The 16,804-nt window shown below is 48.2% G+C and overlaps 1 protein-coding gene across 1 annotated transcript in view; it reads left to right on the top strand.

Annotated features, from left to right (window-relative positions):
* The first annotated feature begins 13,212 nt into the window (after positions 1-13,212).
* The window catches only part of LOC148501141 (kyphoscoliosis peptidase-like), a 49,723-nt gene continuing 46,131 nt past the window's right edge, over positions 13,213-16,804 (top strand). Inside the window, 1 exon segment of the mRNA XM_088450895.1 lies at positions 13,213-13,268. The gene's annotated coding sequence lies outside the window, so the exon portion shown is untranslated.

Raw genomic sequence — 16,804 nt, 5'->3', positions numbered from 1 at the left:
GATTGACCACCCTGGAATCCTGGCAAAGCGAATGAAGGGCTTCATCCACAAGTCCCACATGCCGAGCGGAATCGCTCCGTCTTAGCTCCTCCTTCACTTTCTCCAGCTGCTTCTGCAAAAGCCTGATGAGGGGAATGACCTGACTCAAGCTGGCTGTGTCTGAACTGACTTCACGTGTGGCAAGTTCGAAGGGCTGGAGAACCTTGCACAACACGGAAATCATTCTCCACTGCGCTTGAGTCAGGTGCATACCCCCTCCTTTGCCTATGTCATAGGTGGATGTATAGGCTTGAATGGCCTTTTGCTGCTCCTCCATCCTCTGAAGCATATAGAGGGTTGAGTTCCACAGCGTCACAACCTCTTGCTTCAGGTAATGGCGGGGCAGGTTCAAGAGTGTTTGCTGGCGCTCCAGTCTTCGGCACGCAGTCGCTGAATGGCGAAAGTGGCCAGAAATTTTTCGGGCCACCCAAAGCGTCTCCTGCACGCCCCTGTCGCTTTTCAGAAAATTCTGCACCACCAAGTTTATTGTGTGAGCAAAACATGGGACGTGCTGGAATTTGCCCAGATGTAATGCCCGCACAATATTGGTGGCGTTGTCAGATATCACAAATCCCCAGGAGAGTCTAAGTGGGGTAAGCCACTGGGCGATGATTTCCCTCAGTTTCTCTAAGAGGTTGTCGGCGGTGTGCCTCTTACTGAAACCGGTGATACACAGCGTAGCCTGCCTTGTAACGAGCTGGCGTTTCTGAGATGCTGCTACTGGTGACGCTGCTGCTGTTGCTGCGTAAGGTGATACATCTACCCAGTGGGCTGTCACAGTCATATAGTCCTTAGTCTGCCCTGTTCCACTTGTCCACATGTCCGTGGTTAAGTGGACATTGTGTACAACGGCATTTTTCAGGACACTGAGGACACTTTTTCTGACGTTTCTGTACAGTCTCGGTATCGCCTGCCTAGTGAAGTGGAATCTAGACGGGATTTGGAACCGGGGACACACTACCTCCATCAATTGTCTAAATCCCACTGCACTAATGGCGGATACCGGACGCACGTCTAACACCAACATAGCAGTCAAGGCCTCAGTTATACGTTTTGCTTCAGGATGACTGCTGTCGTACTTCATCCTCCTTGCTAAGGACTGTTGGAGGGTCAATTGTTTAGTAAAAGTAGTGGTGTTCCTACTTCCTCTCTGGGATGATGAACGACTCCCAGCAGCAGCAACAGCAGCAGCGGCAGCAGTAGGCGTAGCAATGCAGGATCCTCCAGAGGAATCCCGGATAGGAGAGTCAGTCATGCCAGTGACATGGCCTGCAGGACTACTTCCGATCCTGACTAAGGAGGAAATTGACGAGGAGGGAGTTGACGGTGTGGTTTGCAGGCGCTTGGATACAACAGGACAACGGGATTTAGGTGTCCCTGGACTGCTTACGGTCTTAGCCAAAGTTTCTGAACTTGACAGTAACTTTTTATGAACGCGCTGCAGGTGCCGTATAAGGGAGGATGTTCCTAGGTGGTTGACGTCCCTACCCCTACTTATTTCACCTTTACATATGGTACATATGGCAAGACAGTTGTTGTCCGGATTTGGATAGAAATATTGCCAGACCAAAGAGGTGGAATGTTTGGTCTTCTGCCCAGGCATGACCGTGATGGGCTTTTTCATCCCACGGACAACAACTGTCTCCCCCGGAGCCTGATTTAAACAAACCACATCACCATCAGAATCCTCCTCGCCAACTTCCTCCTCAGCGCCAGCTACACCAGTATCCTCATCCTGTTGTACTTCAACAGTGACATCTTCAATTTGCATATTAGCAAGTGGACTGTGGGTGCTCCTTTCAGCACTTGCAGGGGGCGTGCAAATGGTGGAAAGAGCCACCTCTTCCCGTCCAGTGCTGGGAAGGTCAGGCATCGCAACCACCACCACACTTGGACTCTCCTTGGGGATTTGTGATATCTTCTTAGAAAGCACAGTTCTTCGCTGTGCTTTTGCCAGCTTAACTCTTTTGATTTTTTTAGTGGGAGGAGGGCTTCCATCGTCATGTGAAGCTGAACCACTAGTCATGAACATACTAGGGATCGACCTTAGCCGTTCCTTGCCACTCCGTGTCGTAAATGGCATATTGGCAAGTTTACGTTTCTCTTCAGCTGATTTAAATGTCTTTTTCAAGGTCATTTTCCTGAACTTTGCCATTTCGGATTGTATGTGCCCTCTACTATGACATTGGGCATCGGCCTTGGCAGACGACGTTGATGGCATGTTATCGTCTATGTCATGACTAGTGGCAGCAGCTTCAGCACTAGGAGGAAGTGGTTCTTGATCTTTCTCTATTTTATTTTTATCGGAGAAAGTTTGGTCCTCCATTTATGTTATATCGATTTGATATATACGTGCGGCTAAACACAGAAAATAATTTTTTTTTTGGTTTGGACTGGAGTGTACTTTGGGGGTTACAGCACCCTTTAACGGTCAAGCCAGCCGGCCCTTTACTTATGACACAGGCGCACTCTTGGCACTACTTTGTTGATGCACGTGCGGCTACTGCGCACACAATTCACAAACACAGAAAATATATTTTTTTTTGGTTTGGACTGGAGTGTACTTTGGGGGTTACAGCACCCTTTAACGGTCAAGCCAGCCGGCCCTTTACTTATGACACAGGCGCACGCTTGGCACTACTTTGTTGATGCACGTGCGGCTACTGCGCACACAATTCACAAACACAGAAAATAATTTTTTTTTGGTTTGGACTGGAGTGTACTTTCGGGGGTTACAGCACCCTTTAACGGTCAAGCCAGCCGGCCCTTTACTTATGACACAGGCGCACGCTTGGCACTACTTTGTTGATGCACGTGTGGCTACTGCGCACACAATTCACAAACACAGAAAATAATTTTTTTTTTTGGTTTGGACTGGAGTGTACTTTCGGGGGTTACAGCACCCTTAACGGTCAAGCCAGCCGGCCTTTACTTATGACACAGGCGCACGCTTGGCACTACTTTGTTGATGCACGTGCGGCTACTGCGCACACAATTCACAAACACAGAAAATAATTTTTTTTTTGGTTTGGACTGGAGTGTACTTTGGGGGTTACAGCACCCTTTAACGGTCAAGCCAGCCGGCCCTTTACTTATGACACAGGCGCACGCTTGGCACTACTTTGTTGATGCACGTGCGGCTACTGCGCACACAATTCACAAACACAGAAAATAATTTTTTTTTGGTTTGGACTGGAGTGTACTTTCGGGGGTTACAGCACCCTTTAACGGTCAAGCCAGCCGGCCCTTTACTTATGACACAGGCGCACGCTTGGCACTACTTTGTTGATGCACGTGCGGCTACTGCGCACACAATTCACAAACACAGAAAATAATTTTTTTTTGGTTTGGACTAGAGTGTACTTTGGGGGATACAGCACCCTTTAACGGTCAAGCCAGCCGGCCCTTTACTTATGACACAGGCGCACGCTTGGCACTACTTTGTTGATGCACGTGCGGCTACTGCGCACACAATTCACAAACACAGAAAATAATTTTTTTTTGGTTTGGACTGGAGTGTACTTTCGGGGGTTACAGCACCCTTTAACGGTCAAGCCAGCCGGCCCTTTACTTATGACACAGGCGCACGCTTGGCACTACTTTGTTGATGCACGTGCGGCTACTGCGCACACAATTCACAAACACAGAAAATAATTTTTTTTTTGGTTTGGACTGGAGTGTACTTTGGGGGTTACAGCACCCTTTAACGGTCAAGCCAGCCGGCCCTTTACTTATGACACAGGCGCACTCTTGGCACTACTTTGTTGATGCACGTGCGGCTACTGCGCACACAATTCACAAACACAGAAAATAATTTTTTTTTTGGTTTGGACTGGAGTGTACTTTGGGGGTTACAGCACCCTTTAACGGTCAAGCCAGCCGGCCCTTTACTTATGACACAGGCGCACGCTTGGCACTACTTTGTTGATGCACGTGCGGCTACTGCGCACACAATTCACAAACACAGAAAATAATTTTTTTTTGGTTTGGACTGGAGTGTACTTTCGGGGGTTACAGCACCCTTTAACGGTCAAGCCAGCCGGCCCTTTACTTATGACACAGGCGCACGCTTGGCACTACTTTGTTGATGCACGTGCGGCTATTGCGCACACAATTCACAAACACAGAAAATAATTTTTTTTTTGGTTTGGACTGGAGTGTACTTTGGGGGTTACAGCACCCTTTAACGGTCAAGCCAGCCGGCCCTTTACTTATGACACAGGCGCACGCTTGGCACTACTTTGTTGATGCATGTGCGGCTACTGCGCACACAATTCACAAACACAGAAAATATTTTTTTTTTTGGTTTGGACTGGAGTGTACTTTCGGGGGTTACAGCAGCCTTAACGGTCAAGCCAGCCGGCCCTTTACTTATGACACAGGTGCACGCTTGGCACTACTTTGTTGATGCACGTGCGGCTACTGCGCACACAATTCACAAACACAGAAAATAATTTTTTTTTTGGTTTGGACTGGAGTGTACTTTCGGGGGTTACAGCACCCTTAACGGTCAAGCCAGCCGGCCCTTTACTTATGACACAGGCGCACGCTTGGCACTACTTTGTTGATGCACGTGCGGCTACTGCGCACACAATTCACAAACACAGAAAATAATTTTTTTTTTGTTTTGGACTGGAGTGTACTTTCGGGGGTTACAGCACCCTTAACGGTCAAGCCAGCCGGCCCTTTACTTATGACACAGGCGCACGTTTGGCACTACTTTGTTGATGCACGTGCGGCTACTGCGCACACAATTCACAAACACAGAAAATAATTTTTTTTTTGGTTTGGACTGGAGTGTACTTTCAGGGGTTACAGCACCCTTAACGGTCAAGCCAGCCGGCCCTTTACTTATGACACAGGCGCACGCTTGGCACTACTTTGTTGATGCACGTGCGGCTACTGCGCACACAATTCACAAACACAGAAAATAATTTTTTTTTTGGTTTGGACTGGAGTGTACTTTCGGGGGTTACAGCACCCTTAACGGTCAAGCCAGCCGGCCCTTTACTTATGACACAGGCGCACGCTTGGCACTACTTTGTTGATGCACGTGCGGCTACTGCGCACACAATTCACAAACACAGAAAATAATTTTTTTTTGGTTTGGACTGGAGTGTACTTTCGGGGGTTACAGCACCCTTTAACGGTCAAGCCAGCCGGCCCTTTACTTATGACACAGGCGCACGCTTGGCACTACTTTGTTGATGCACGTGCGGCTACTGCGCACACAATTCACAAACACAGAAAATATATTATTTTTTTAGCACTTGGGGGGAGCACCCCTGATGGACAGAGCACCCCCTGGACAACACTACAGCACCCCTTTAGGACTGGGACACTGCACAGGACTTTGGAGTGGACACAGCCCCTATGGAGAACTGACTGCACAACACAGTCCAGCCAGCCCCTATGGACTTTGAAGTAGTGGACACAGCCCCTATTAACAACAGCAGCACAGCACAACACAGCCAGCCCCTATGGACTTTGAAGTAGTGGACAACAGCAGCACTACACTACACTACACTACACAGCCCTAACTCCCACCCTCCCTCTTCACTGTCCACAGCCGAGTGAGAAAATGGCGCCGACGCGGGTACCTTATATAGGATCCAAAACCCGCGAGACTCGGAAGGCGGGATGATGACGTTTTGCCTCGATTTCAGATCCGAGTCAGGCGGGAAAAGTCGAGCCTGACTCGGATCGGACTCGGATCGGGGGGGTTCGGATTTCAGAAATCCGAACCCGCTCTCCCCTAATATATATATATATATATATGCACTTCGTAAGGTGCTGCAGAGTCTTTGTGGTGCCCTATAAATAAAGGTTAATAATAAAAATAATAATGGGTCTATACTTGCAGCAGACGGCCCGCTCACGTATCAACAACAGTCACGTCTTGAGGTGGAGACTGGGTTCCTGAGCATCGGTCGGCCCGCGAGTTCTACCAATCTTGACACTGAACATGTAGTACAGCCTTATAAGACATTTTTTAGGCGCTTTATGATGTTTTTTCCGCCATGCTTTAGAAAAAATGCATTTTTACCTCTGCAATTGTGACCTATATAAACCTTAGAAATGGTTATTGTTATATTTTTTTTTTAATTGCTCGTTTTTCGCTTTTCAGAAAGGTTTCTGCGTAGGAGTGAAGCGTAGGGGTAATTAGCTTTAAGGGGACGACGTATGCATGATAAGTTCATTTTCTCTCAGTGCGGCATTGATATTTTTTCATGTTCCTTTTCCCTGGAGAGTGCGGTCCCGTCACACCGCACAGCTGGTTACATACTGTAATAATGGCTGACATCCTCTCTCCATTATCCTGAGTTATTTTCAATGCCTGCAGAACCCACACTAAATCCATTAACAGGAAAATCCTTGCACATTAGTTAATAGATAGATAACTAGCGGGTAATTTAATGCAGTTAGTAGAGATTAGAGTCTTCCTGAAATCACATTGTGCTAATAGGTTTTGAAATTAAAGAGCAGAAAGTTTGTTTAAAAAAATATATATATATACAGTCAGGTCCATAAATATTGGGACATTGACATAATTTTCAGATTTTGGCCTCTATTCACCACCACAATGGTTTTGAAATGAAACAAACAAGATGTGCTTTAACTGCAGACTTTCAGATTTAATTTGAGGGTAATTACATCCAAATCAGGTGAACGATGTAGGAATTACAACAGTTATATGTGCCTCCCACTTTTTAAGGGGCCAAAAGTAATGGGACTATCAACTCAAAAGCTATTTCATGGACAGGTGTGGGCTATTCCCTCGTTATTTCATTATCAATTAAGCAGGTAAAAGGTCTGGAGTTGATTCTAGGTGTGACATTTGCATTTGGAATCAGTTGCTGTCAACTCTCAATATGAGATCCAACGAGCTGTCACTATCAGTGAAGCAAGCCATCATTAGGCTGAAAAATCAAAAAAACCCATCAGAGAGATAGCAAAAACCTTAGGTGTGGCCAAATCAACTGTTTGAAACATTCTTAAAAAGAAAGAGCGTACCGGAGAGCTCAGCAACACCAAAAGACCGGGAAGACCACGGAAAACAACTGTGGTGGATGACAAAAGAATTATTTCCCTGGTGAAGAAAAACCCCTTCACAGCAGTTGGCCAAATCAAGAACACTCTCCAGGAGGTAGATGTATATGTGTCAAAGTCAACAACCAAGAGAAGACTTCACAAGAGTGAATATAGAGGGTTCACCACAAGATGCAAACCATTGGTGAGCCACAAAAACAGGAAGACCAGATTAGAGTTTGCCAAACAACATCTAAAAAAGCCATTACAGTTCTGGAACAACGTCCTATTGACAGATGAGACAAAGATCAACCTGTACCAGAGTGACGGGAAGAGAAGAGAAGGAAAGGAACTGCTCATGATCCAAAACATACCACCTCATCAGTGAAGCATGGTGGTGGTAGTGTCATGGCGTGGGCATGTATGGCTGCCAATGGAACTGGTTCCCTTGTATTTATTGATGATGTGACTGCTGACAAAAGCAGCAGAATGAATTCTGAAGTGTTTCGGGCAATATTATATGCTCATATTCAGTCAAATGCTTCAGAACTCATTGGACAGCGCTTCACAGTGCAGATGGACAATGACCCGAAGCATACTGCAAAAGCAACCAAAGAGTTTTTTAAGGCTAAAAAGTGGAATGTTATGCAATGGCCAAGTCAATTCCCTGACCTGAATCCGATTGAGCATGCATTTCACTTGATGAAGACAAAACTGAAAGGAAAATTCCCCAAGAACAAGCAGGAACTGAAGACATTTGCAGTAGAGGCCTGGCAGAGCATCACCAGGGATGAAACCCAGCGTCTGGTGATGTCTATGCGTTCCAGACTTCAGGATGTAATTGCCTGCAAAGGATTTGCAACAAATTCTTAAAAAGTGAAAGTTAGATTTAGGATTGTTTAGTTTGTCCCATTACTTTTGGCCCCTTTTTAGGGGGCAAAAGTAGTGGGAGGCACATATAGAAACCGTAGTAATTCCTACACCGTTCACCTGATTTGGATGTAATTACCCTCAAATTAAATCTGAAAGTCTGCAGCTAAATCACATCTTGTTTGTTTCATTTCAAAGCCATTGTGGTGGTGAATAGAGGACAAAATATGAAAATTCTGTCAATGTCCCAATATTTATGGACCTGACTGTATATATATAAAAAAATCTCTAACCTTTGTGTAACCTTTGTATATGGTGCAGAACAATGGAAGCCGGCCATTTCCCGGAGGTTAGGTAGGAATGTATCTCTCCCTGTCCTTCTGTGGGGTGAGGGGTTATCTTGGACCCAGAGACTCCCCACCCTGACGTTCAGTCCACTTTATCCCAGGAGACGGTCGGTCTGGTAACGATGGATAGGGGAGTGTGTGGAGATGACACAAGTACAGTACTTCTGAATAACCTCAGGTGGCACAATGATGTGCACCCGACCATCTCTCATTAAATAAACCATCACTGTTATTTCTTCTTTCACTTCAACCCGGGTCTTGGGGCCTGATTCAGGGACGGGCGCTATTACTGCCGTAGCTGCAAATTTGTACGCAGCGGCTGCGTGGAAATATGCCAATGTTGCAGCCGCCGGGATTGTATTGAGCCGCCCATAAGCGGTTTTGCACGTCCATGCGACTCCGTACATATATGCAGCATCGGTCGCAGATCAGTAGGATATCAGACTTCTGAGTAAGCCTGTGGTCACGCAGAATGGCCGTGTGTACTGGAGACACCTGAGCCATTTTGACTGCATACGGGATCACAGTCACAGGCAGAGATAGGCCCCCTAAATAGTCACATCACGTCTGCATTTCAGTCGCCACCCACCTATTGTCTGCACCCACCCACAGTCTGCACCCACCCTTTGTCGCCACCTACCCATTGTCGCCACCCATTCATGTTCTCAACCTACCCATTGTTGCCACCCATTAATTTTCTCCATCTACCCATTGTGGCCACCTACCCATTGTCGTCACCCACCCATTGTGGCCACCTACCCATTGTGGTCACCCACCCATTGTCGCCACCTACTCATTGTCACCACCTACCCATTGTCATCACCCACCCATTGTCGCCACCTACCCATTGTCACCACCCATTCATGTTCTCCACCTACCCATTGTCGCCACAAACCCATTGTCATCACCCACCCATTGTCGCCACCTACTCATTGTCACCACCTACCCATTGTCGCCACCCATCCATTGTCTCCACCTACCCATTGTCGACACCCACCCATTCTCATCACCCACCCATTGTCGCCACCCACCCATTGTCGCCACCCACCCATTGTCGCCACCCAGCCATTGTCTCCACCTACCCATTGTCGACACCCACCCATTCTCATCACCCACCCATTGTGGCCACCTACCCATTGTTGTCACCCACCCATTGTCGCCACCTACTCATTGTCACCACCTACCCATTGTCGCCACCCATCCATTGTCTCCACCTACCCATTGTCGACACCCACCCATTCTCATCACCCACCCATTGTCGCCACCCATCCATTGTCTCCACCTACCCATTGTCGACACCCACCCATTCTCATCACCCACCCATTGTCGCCACCCACCCATTGTCGCCACCCATCCATTGTCGACACCCACTCATTGTCGACACCCACCCATTCTCATCACCCACCCATTGTCACCATCTACCCATTGTGGCCACCTACACATTGTCGTCACCCACCCATTGTGGCCACCTACCCATTGTTGTCACCCACCCATTGTCGCCACCTACTCATTGTCACCACCTACCCATTGTCGCCACCCATCCATTGTCGCCACCCATCCATTGTCTCCACCTACCCATTGTCGACACCCACCCATTCTCATCACCCACCCATTGACACCACCCATCCATTGTCTCCACCTACCCATTGTCGACACCCACCCATTCTCATCACCCACCCATTGTCGCCACCCACCCATTGTCACCACCCAGTCATTGTCGCCACCCATCCATTGTCGACACCCACCCATTGTCGACACCCACCCATTCTCATCACCCACCCATTGTCACCATCTACCCATTGTGGCCACCTACACATTGTCGTCACCCACCCATTGTGGCCACCTACCCATTGTTGTCACCCACCCATTGTCGCCACCTACTCATTGTCACCACCTACCCATTGTCGACACCCACCCATTCTCATCACCTACCCATTGTCGCCACCCACCCATTGTCGCCACCCACCCATTGTCGCCACCCAGCCATTGTCTCCACATACCCATTGTCTCCACCCACCCATTCTCATCACCCACCCATTGTCGCCACCCACCCATTGTCGACACCCACCCATTGTTGCCACCCATCCATTGTCATCACCCACCCATTGTCGACACCCACCCATTCTCATCACCCACCCATTGTCACCATCTACCCATTGTGGCCACCCACCCATTGTCGACACCCACCCATTCTCATCACCTACCCATTGTCACCATCTACCCATTGTGGCCACCTACCCATTGTCGTCACCCACCAATTGTGGCCACCTACCCATTGTTGTCACCCACCCATTGTCGCCACCTACTCGTTGTCACCACGTACCCATTGTTGCCACCAATCCATTGTCTCCACCTACCCATTGTCGACACCCACCCATTCTCATCACCCACCCATTGTCGCCACCCACCCATTGTCGCCACCCAGCCATTGTCTCCACCTACCCATTGTCGACACCCACCCATTCTCATCACTCACCCATTGTCGCCACCTACCCATTGTCGACACCCACCCATTCTCATCACCCACCCATTGTCGCCACCCACCCATTGTCGCCACCCAGCCATTGTCGCCACCCAGCCATTGTCTCCACCTACCCATTGTCGACACCCACCCATTCTCATCACCACCCATTGTCGCCACCTACCCATTGTCGACACCCACCCATTCTCATCACCCACCCATTGTCGCCACCTACCCATTGTCGCCACCCAGCCATTGTCGCACACAAATGGTCCCTGTCTGTCAATCACTTTGAAAATAAATCATTACTGAGAGCGACAATGAAAATGGAACGTGACGCATGCGCAGATCACCGATAATCTCGCAAACAGCGTAAACATAGGCAGCGCGTCCATCTCTGAGTCAGGCCCATAGTTAGCAGTAGTTGCAGCGCTTTACACAATGGTCACAGAGCTGACACTCCTCCTGAGGTTTGTTACCTTGCTTCTCGCTCTATCAGTCTCAATGCTCTCAGGGTCTCTGCTCTGTCCCTGGTCTGATCTCATACCCCTATAGCAGTTCCACTTTCTGCCTCAGATGGCGCTCATGAGTCACACTTGCCCCTGTAGGGAAACCTGGACAAACTGTTCCAGCTGTCTGGACTAACAGCATCTGACTTGGCTGCACCTTGGGGAGTCTAATTCACCAACTGCATCATGGGGTAACAATCTGGCTCTGTTAGTGGGAGAGGATTTTGGGTGGGATGCATCAATGCAGACTTTGCAGTCAAACAGGTTTGGCCATTCACAGCATAATCTTTAAATGGCATTGCCCAATAGAAACCAATCCATTTAATCCCTCCCAGCAGCCCCAGTGGCCACCGGAGGGCACCGTTGAATAATTGAGGCATGACAACATCACAACATGCCTTGTAATGAAATGCGACCTTCATTTTTAAATCATTCGATGGCTTAGCCATTAATGGTGTACTCATGTGCAAAGGAGGGAGATTATTTGTTTATGCGCAAAGAGGCACTGCCGCTAAGTCAGTGCTTTGATAAAAGCGGGGAAAACCATCGAAAAGATGCCGACCTTCTCTTACCTAGAAATGGAACCATCAGATTCATAGGTGGGTGCGCAGGGTTTTCAGGGTGGGCATTAGCACACCCCTTAGACAGCCTCAATCACCGCCTAAAGCATCTCCTCCCTTTTGTTGCCAGGTCCCTGGGAAGGGCAGCCTTTTTTTTTAAACAAAATGGCTGATGTGAAACTAATACAACCAATAGAGCAGTTGCACATCAGCCATCTTGTATTGAAAACTAAGCTGCATGCATCTTCCCAGCAACAGTGAGGAGTATACAACAGCAGTGACCTCTGCCCAGGCCATGTGAGTAATTTCCCGGGAGAAGGGTACATTACTCAGGGCAGGCACGGATTTTCTTGGGAGGATAGGGTGGGTTGCATTGAATGTCTAGGGGGGGAGGGGGTAGAGTGGGTTAGTCTATGTCGTGGAGGGAGTGGGTCGCACACCCCTTGCCATGAGTCGAATTTCCATGACTATCATCAAGTCAGATGCAGCAGAGACCAATTCTGGACAGGCCACTGAGGAGCCAATGGAGAACCCTGGAATGCAGAGGAGTCCACCAATCTTGTGACCTAAGGGTCTAACCACCCTGCATCCTAAGGTGGCCTGATGATATTTATCATTGAGGAGTACCAACCTTATCATGTCATTGGTGTGTTCGAAGATTGTTTCGCAGTATGGAAAACAGATGCTAGGTGATGATACCAGGGCTAAAGTAATTGAGGAGCTGTGTACATGGGGAGAGCAGACCCTCGCCAGGTCCTGTCAATAATGAGCAGTCAATGCCGCCCATAGAAACAAGGACACTACTCTGACAACTCTCCACCCAAGTAGTAGAATGGTGGTCGTCTGATCGACCCTCCTCGTCCAGAAGATATACGCCCTCATGCACCGCCATAATAAATTGTCTGGCGCTGACACCCCTTACTTTGTCAGCGGATGATTGGATGGCCGCTGCCGCTGTCCAACCACAAGAGATGTCAGCAGCAGTGAAATCCAAATATCTCCTGTCGGTGGCCATGGCTAGAGAAGAGGTGGCCTGGGCCGGTTAGGCCCTGCTGCATTATCTCCTTACCAATATCTCTGCACTACTGGTGGACATCACGGTTTTTAGTGACGTATGTTTTTCTATATTTTGCGTATTATTCTACCTGATAATGTTCCCAAACATCTTCTATCACGTTACTCATGTACAGCAAGCGTAAGGCTCAGGCTGTGCCCTGTGTATTTACGTTCAAACTGTTTTATCATCACAGCTGTTATGTCTTATCCTGCTCGGGAACGGAAAGTGTGTAACCAGCCTTTGTAGTATTTATAGAGCTCTCTGCACATGAGAGGTGTGTGCGAGGGAAATACAGGTCCCGATCCTTAGGATATAAAAGGACATTTCACTGGGACAATCCTGGCCGTCCAGAGTCAGGAGCACAGATCTGGCCTTGCTCTCCTCAGGTCCTGAACCGTAAGTACTTTACCTTGTCAGGTCACCTGTAAGGTAGGTTATCACTAATGCAGCTAGCATGAGGTTATAGAATGTTTAGCAAAATATACAGTTACCGTAGCAGTGCCACCTACACGTCTGAAGGGTATGTAGTCATTAGGACCACATTTACAGTGTTGACATTCATAATGTCGACACCATAATGTCAACGGTTAAAATGCCGTCATGCAACTTGTCGACACACAAATTCCAAAAATGTCTGCATGCATGAAGTTAGGATGCAACTTTTGTTTTCGGTCGCTCTGATAACTGTGCAGGTGTTCCCATGTACAGTATGTGCGTGAGTGTGTGTGTGTGTATGCGTGTGTGCAACTGAGCACGCCGCAAACGTTAGTATTTTCATGGTTTCACTTTCGCGAACTTCATACGAATTGACTATTTATTTGGCAAGGTGAAGCTGTTATCCGTCACATGCACACCCCATTTACTTATTACACCAAAGGTCACATTCATGCAGTGAAGTACCCTTAATGGAAACCACAGGATTCTGATAGGGAGACGCTTCTTTAGTTTGCAATCAATGGTCCTAAAAATGTTAAAATAAATAGTTTATGCTTAAATAGCTACAGTACATTTTATTTTAACTTAAAAAGCCATACATTACTATACTGGAGTTCAAAGTTTAAGGTTCACCATTAGCATGGAAAATTACTAATAATTAGGGGTGTGCACCGGCCACTTTTCGTGTTTTGTGTTTTGGTTTTGGATCTGGATCTTTCTTCGTGTTTTGGATCTGGATTGGTTTTGCCAAAACCACCCTTCCGTGTTTTGGGTTCTGGGTTTTGTGTTTTGGATCTGTATTTTTTTGAAAAAAAGCATAAAAACAGCTAAAATCACAGAATTTGTAGGTTTTTCTGCTCCTATGCTATTATTAACCTCAATAACCTTAATTTCCACTCATTTCCAGTCTATTCTGAACACCTCACACCTCACAATAGTGTTTTTATGTCCAAAAGGTTGCACCGAGGTAGCTGGATGACTATGCTAAGCGACACGAGTGGGCGGCACAAACACGTGACCCATCTAGGAGTGACACTGCAGTGGCAGGCAGGATGGCAGTTAGAAAAACTAGGCCCCAAACTGTACATAATGCAAAGAAAAAAAGAGGTGCAAGATGGAATTGTCCTTGGGCCCTCCCACCCACCCTTATGTTGTATAAACAGGACATGCACACTTTAACAAATCAATCATTTCAGCGCCAGGGTCTGCCACACAACTGTGGCTGAAATGATTGGTTCGTTTGGGCCCCCACAAAACAAGCTGGCAATTAATGTGTCCCTGCACAAACTGGCTCTACGGAGGCAAGATGTCATCCTCATCCTCCTCATCCACCGATTCCTCACCCTCTTCAGTGTGTACATCCTCATCCTCACAAAGTATTAACTCGTCCCCACTTGAATCCACCACCACAGGTCCCTCTGTACCTTCTGGAGGCTGGTCTCCCTGGAAGAGCTGATAATTCATTTTGATGAACATCATCTTCTCCACATTCTGTGGAAGCAACCTCCTACGCCTTTCGCTGACAAGGTTCCCGGCTGCACTAAACACTCTTTCGGAGTACACACTGGAGGGGGGGCAACTCAGGTAAAATAGAGCCAGTTTGTACAGGGGCCTCCAAATTGCCTCTTTTTCCTGCCAGTACAGGTATGGACTGTCTGACATGCCTACTTGGATGCTGTCACCGATGTAATCCTCCACCATTCTGTCAATGGTGACAGTATCATATGCAGTGACAGTAGACATGTCAGAAATTGTTGCCAGGTCCTTCAGTCCGGACCAGATGTCCAAACTTGGTCCTGCCTGCCCTGCATCACCGCCAGCGGGTTGCTTAGGATACCTAAGTTTTTTCCTGGCAGCCCCAGTTGCGGGAGAAAATGAAGAAGGAGCCGTTGACGTGTCACGTTCCGCTTCAGCTGACAGTGTGTTCACCAGCAGGTCTTTGCACCTCTGCAGGCTTGTGTCGGCCGGAAAGAGAGACACCACATAGGCTTTAAACCTAGGATCGAGCACGGTGGCCAAAATGTAGTGGTCTGATTTCAACAGATTGACCACCCTGGAATCCTGGCAAAGCGAATGAAGGGCTTCATCCACAAGTCCCACATGCCGAGCGGAATCGCTCCGTCTTAGCTCCTCCTTCACTTTCTCCAGCTGCTTCTGCAAAAGCCTGATGAGGGGAATGACCTGACTCAAGCTGGCAGTGTCTGAACTGACTTCACGTGTGGCAAGTTCGAAGGGCTGAAGAACCTTGCACAACACGGAAATCATTCTCCACTGCGCTTGAGTCAGGTGCATACCCCCTCCTTTGCCTATGTCATAGGTGGATGTATAGGCTTGTATGGCCTTTTGCTGCTCCTCCATCCTCTGAAGCATATAGAGGGTTGAGTTCCACCGCGTCACAACCTCTTGCTTCAGGTGATGGCGGGGCAGGTTCAAGAGTGTTTGCTGGCGCTCCAGTCTTCGGCACGCAGTCGCTGAATGGCGAAAGTGGCCAGAAATTTTTCGGGCCACCCAAAGCGTCTCCTGCACGCCCCTGTCGCTTTTCAGAAAATTCTGCACCACCAAGTTTATTGTGTGAGCAAAACATGGGACGTGCTGGAATTTGCCCAGATGTAATGCCCGCACAATATTGGTGGCGTTGTCAGATATCACAAATCCCCAGGAGAGTCTAAGTGGGGTAAGCCACTGGGCGATGATTTCCCTCAGTTTCTCTAAGAGGTTGTCGGCGGTGTGCCTCTTACTGAAACCGGTGATACACAGCGTAGCCTGCCTTGTAACGAGCTGGCGTTTCTGAGATGCTGCTACTGGTGACGCTGCTGCTGTTGCTGCGTAAGGTGATACATCTACCCAGTGGGCTGTCACAGTCATATAGTCCTTAGTCTGCCCTGTTCCACTTGTCCACATGTCCGTGGTTAAGTGGACATTGTGTACAACGGCATTTTTCAGGACACTGAGGACACTTTTTCTGACGTTTCTGTACAGTCTCGGTATCGCCTGCCTAGTGAAGTGGAATCTAGACGGGATTTGGAACCGGGGACACACTACCTCCATCAATTGTCTAAATCCCACTGCACTAATGGCGGATACCGGACGCACGTCTAACACCAACATAGCAGTCAAGGCCTCAGTTATACGTTTTGCTTCAGGATGACTGCTGTCGTACTTCATCCTCCTCGCTAAGGACTGTTGGAGGGTCAATTGTTTAGTAAAAGTAGTGGTGTTCCTACTTCCTCTCTGGGATGATGAACGACTCCCAGCAGCAGCAGCAACAGCAGCAGCGGCAGCAGTAGGCGTAGCAATGCAGGATCCTCCGGAGGAATCCCGGATAGGAGAGTCAGTCATGCCAGTGATATGGCCTGCAGGACTACTTCCGATCCTGACTAAGGAGGAAATTGACGAGGAGGGAGTTGACGGTGTGGTTTGCAGGCGCTTGGATACAACAGGACAACGGGATTTAGGTGTCCCTGGACTGCTTACGGTCTGAGCCAAAGTTTCTGAAC

Source organism: Taudactylus pleione, unplaced genomic scaffold (genome assembly GCF_031769625.1).
Source record: "Taudactylus pleione unplaced genomic scaffold, aTauple2 ptg000533l, whole genome shotgun sequence".
Classification (NCBI taxonomy): domain Eukaryota; kingdom Metazoa; phylum Chordata; class Amphibia; order Anura; family Myobatrachidae; genus Taudactylus; species Taudactylus pleione.
This window is presented reverse-complemented; position numbering and strand designations above follow the sequence as displayed.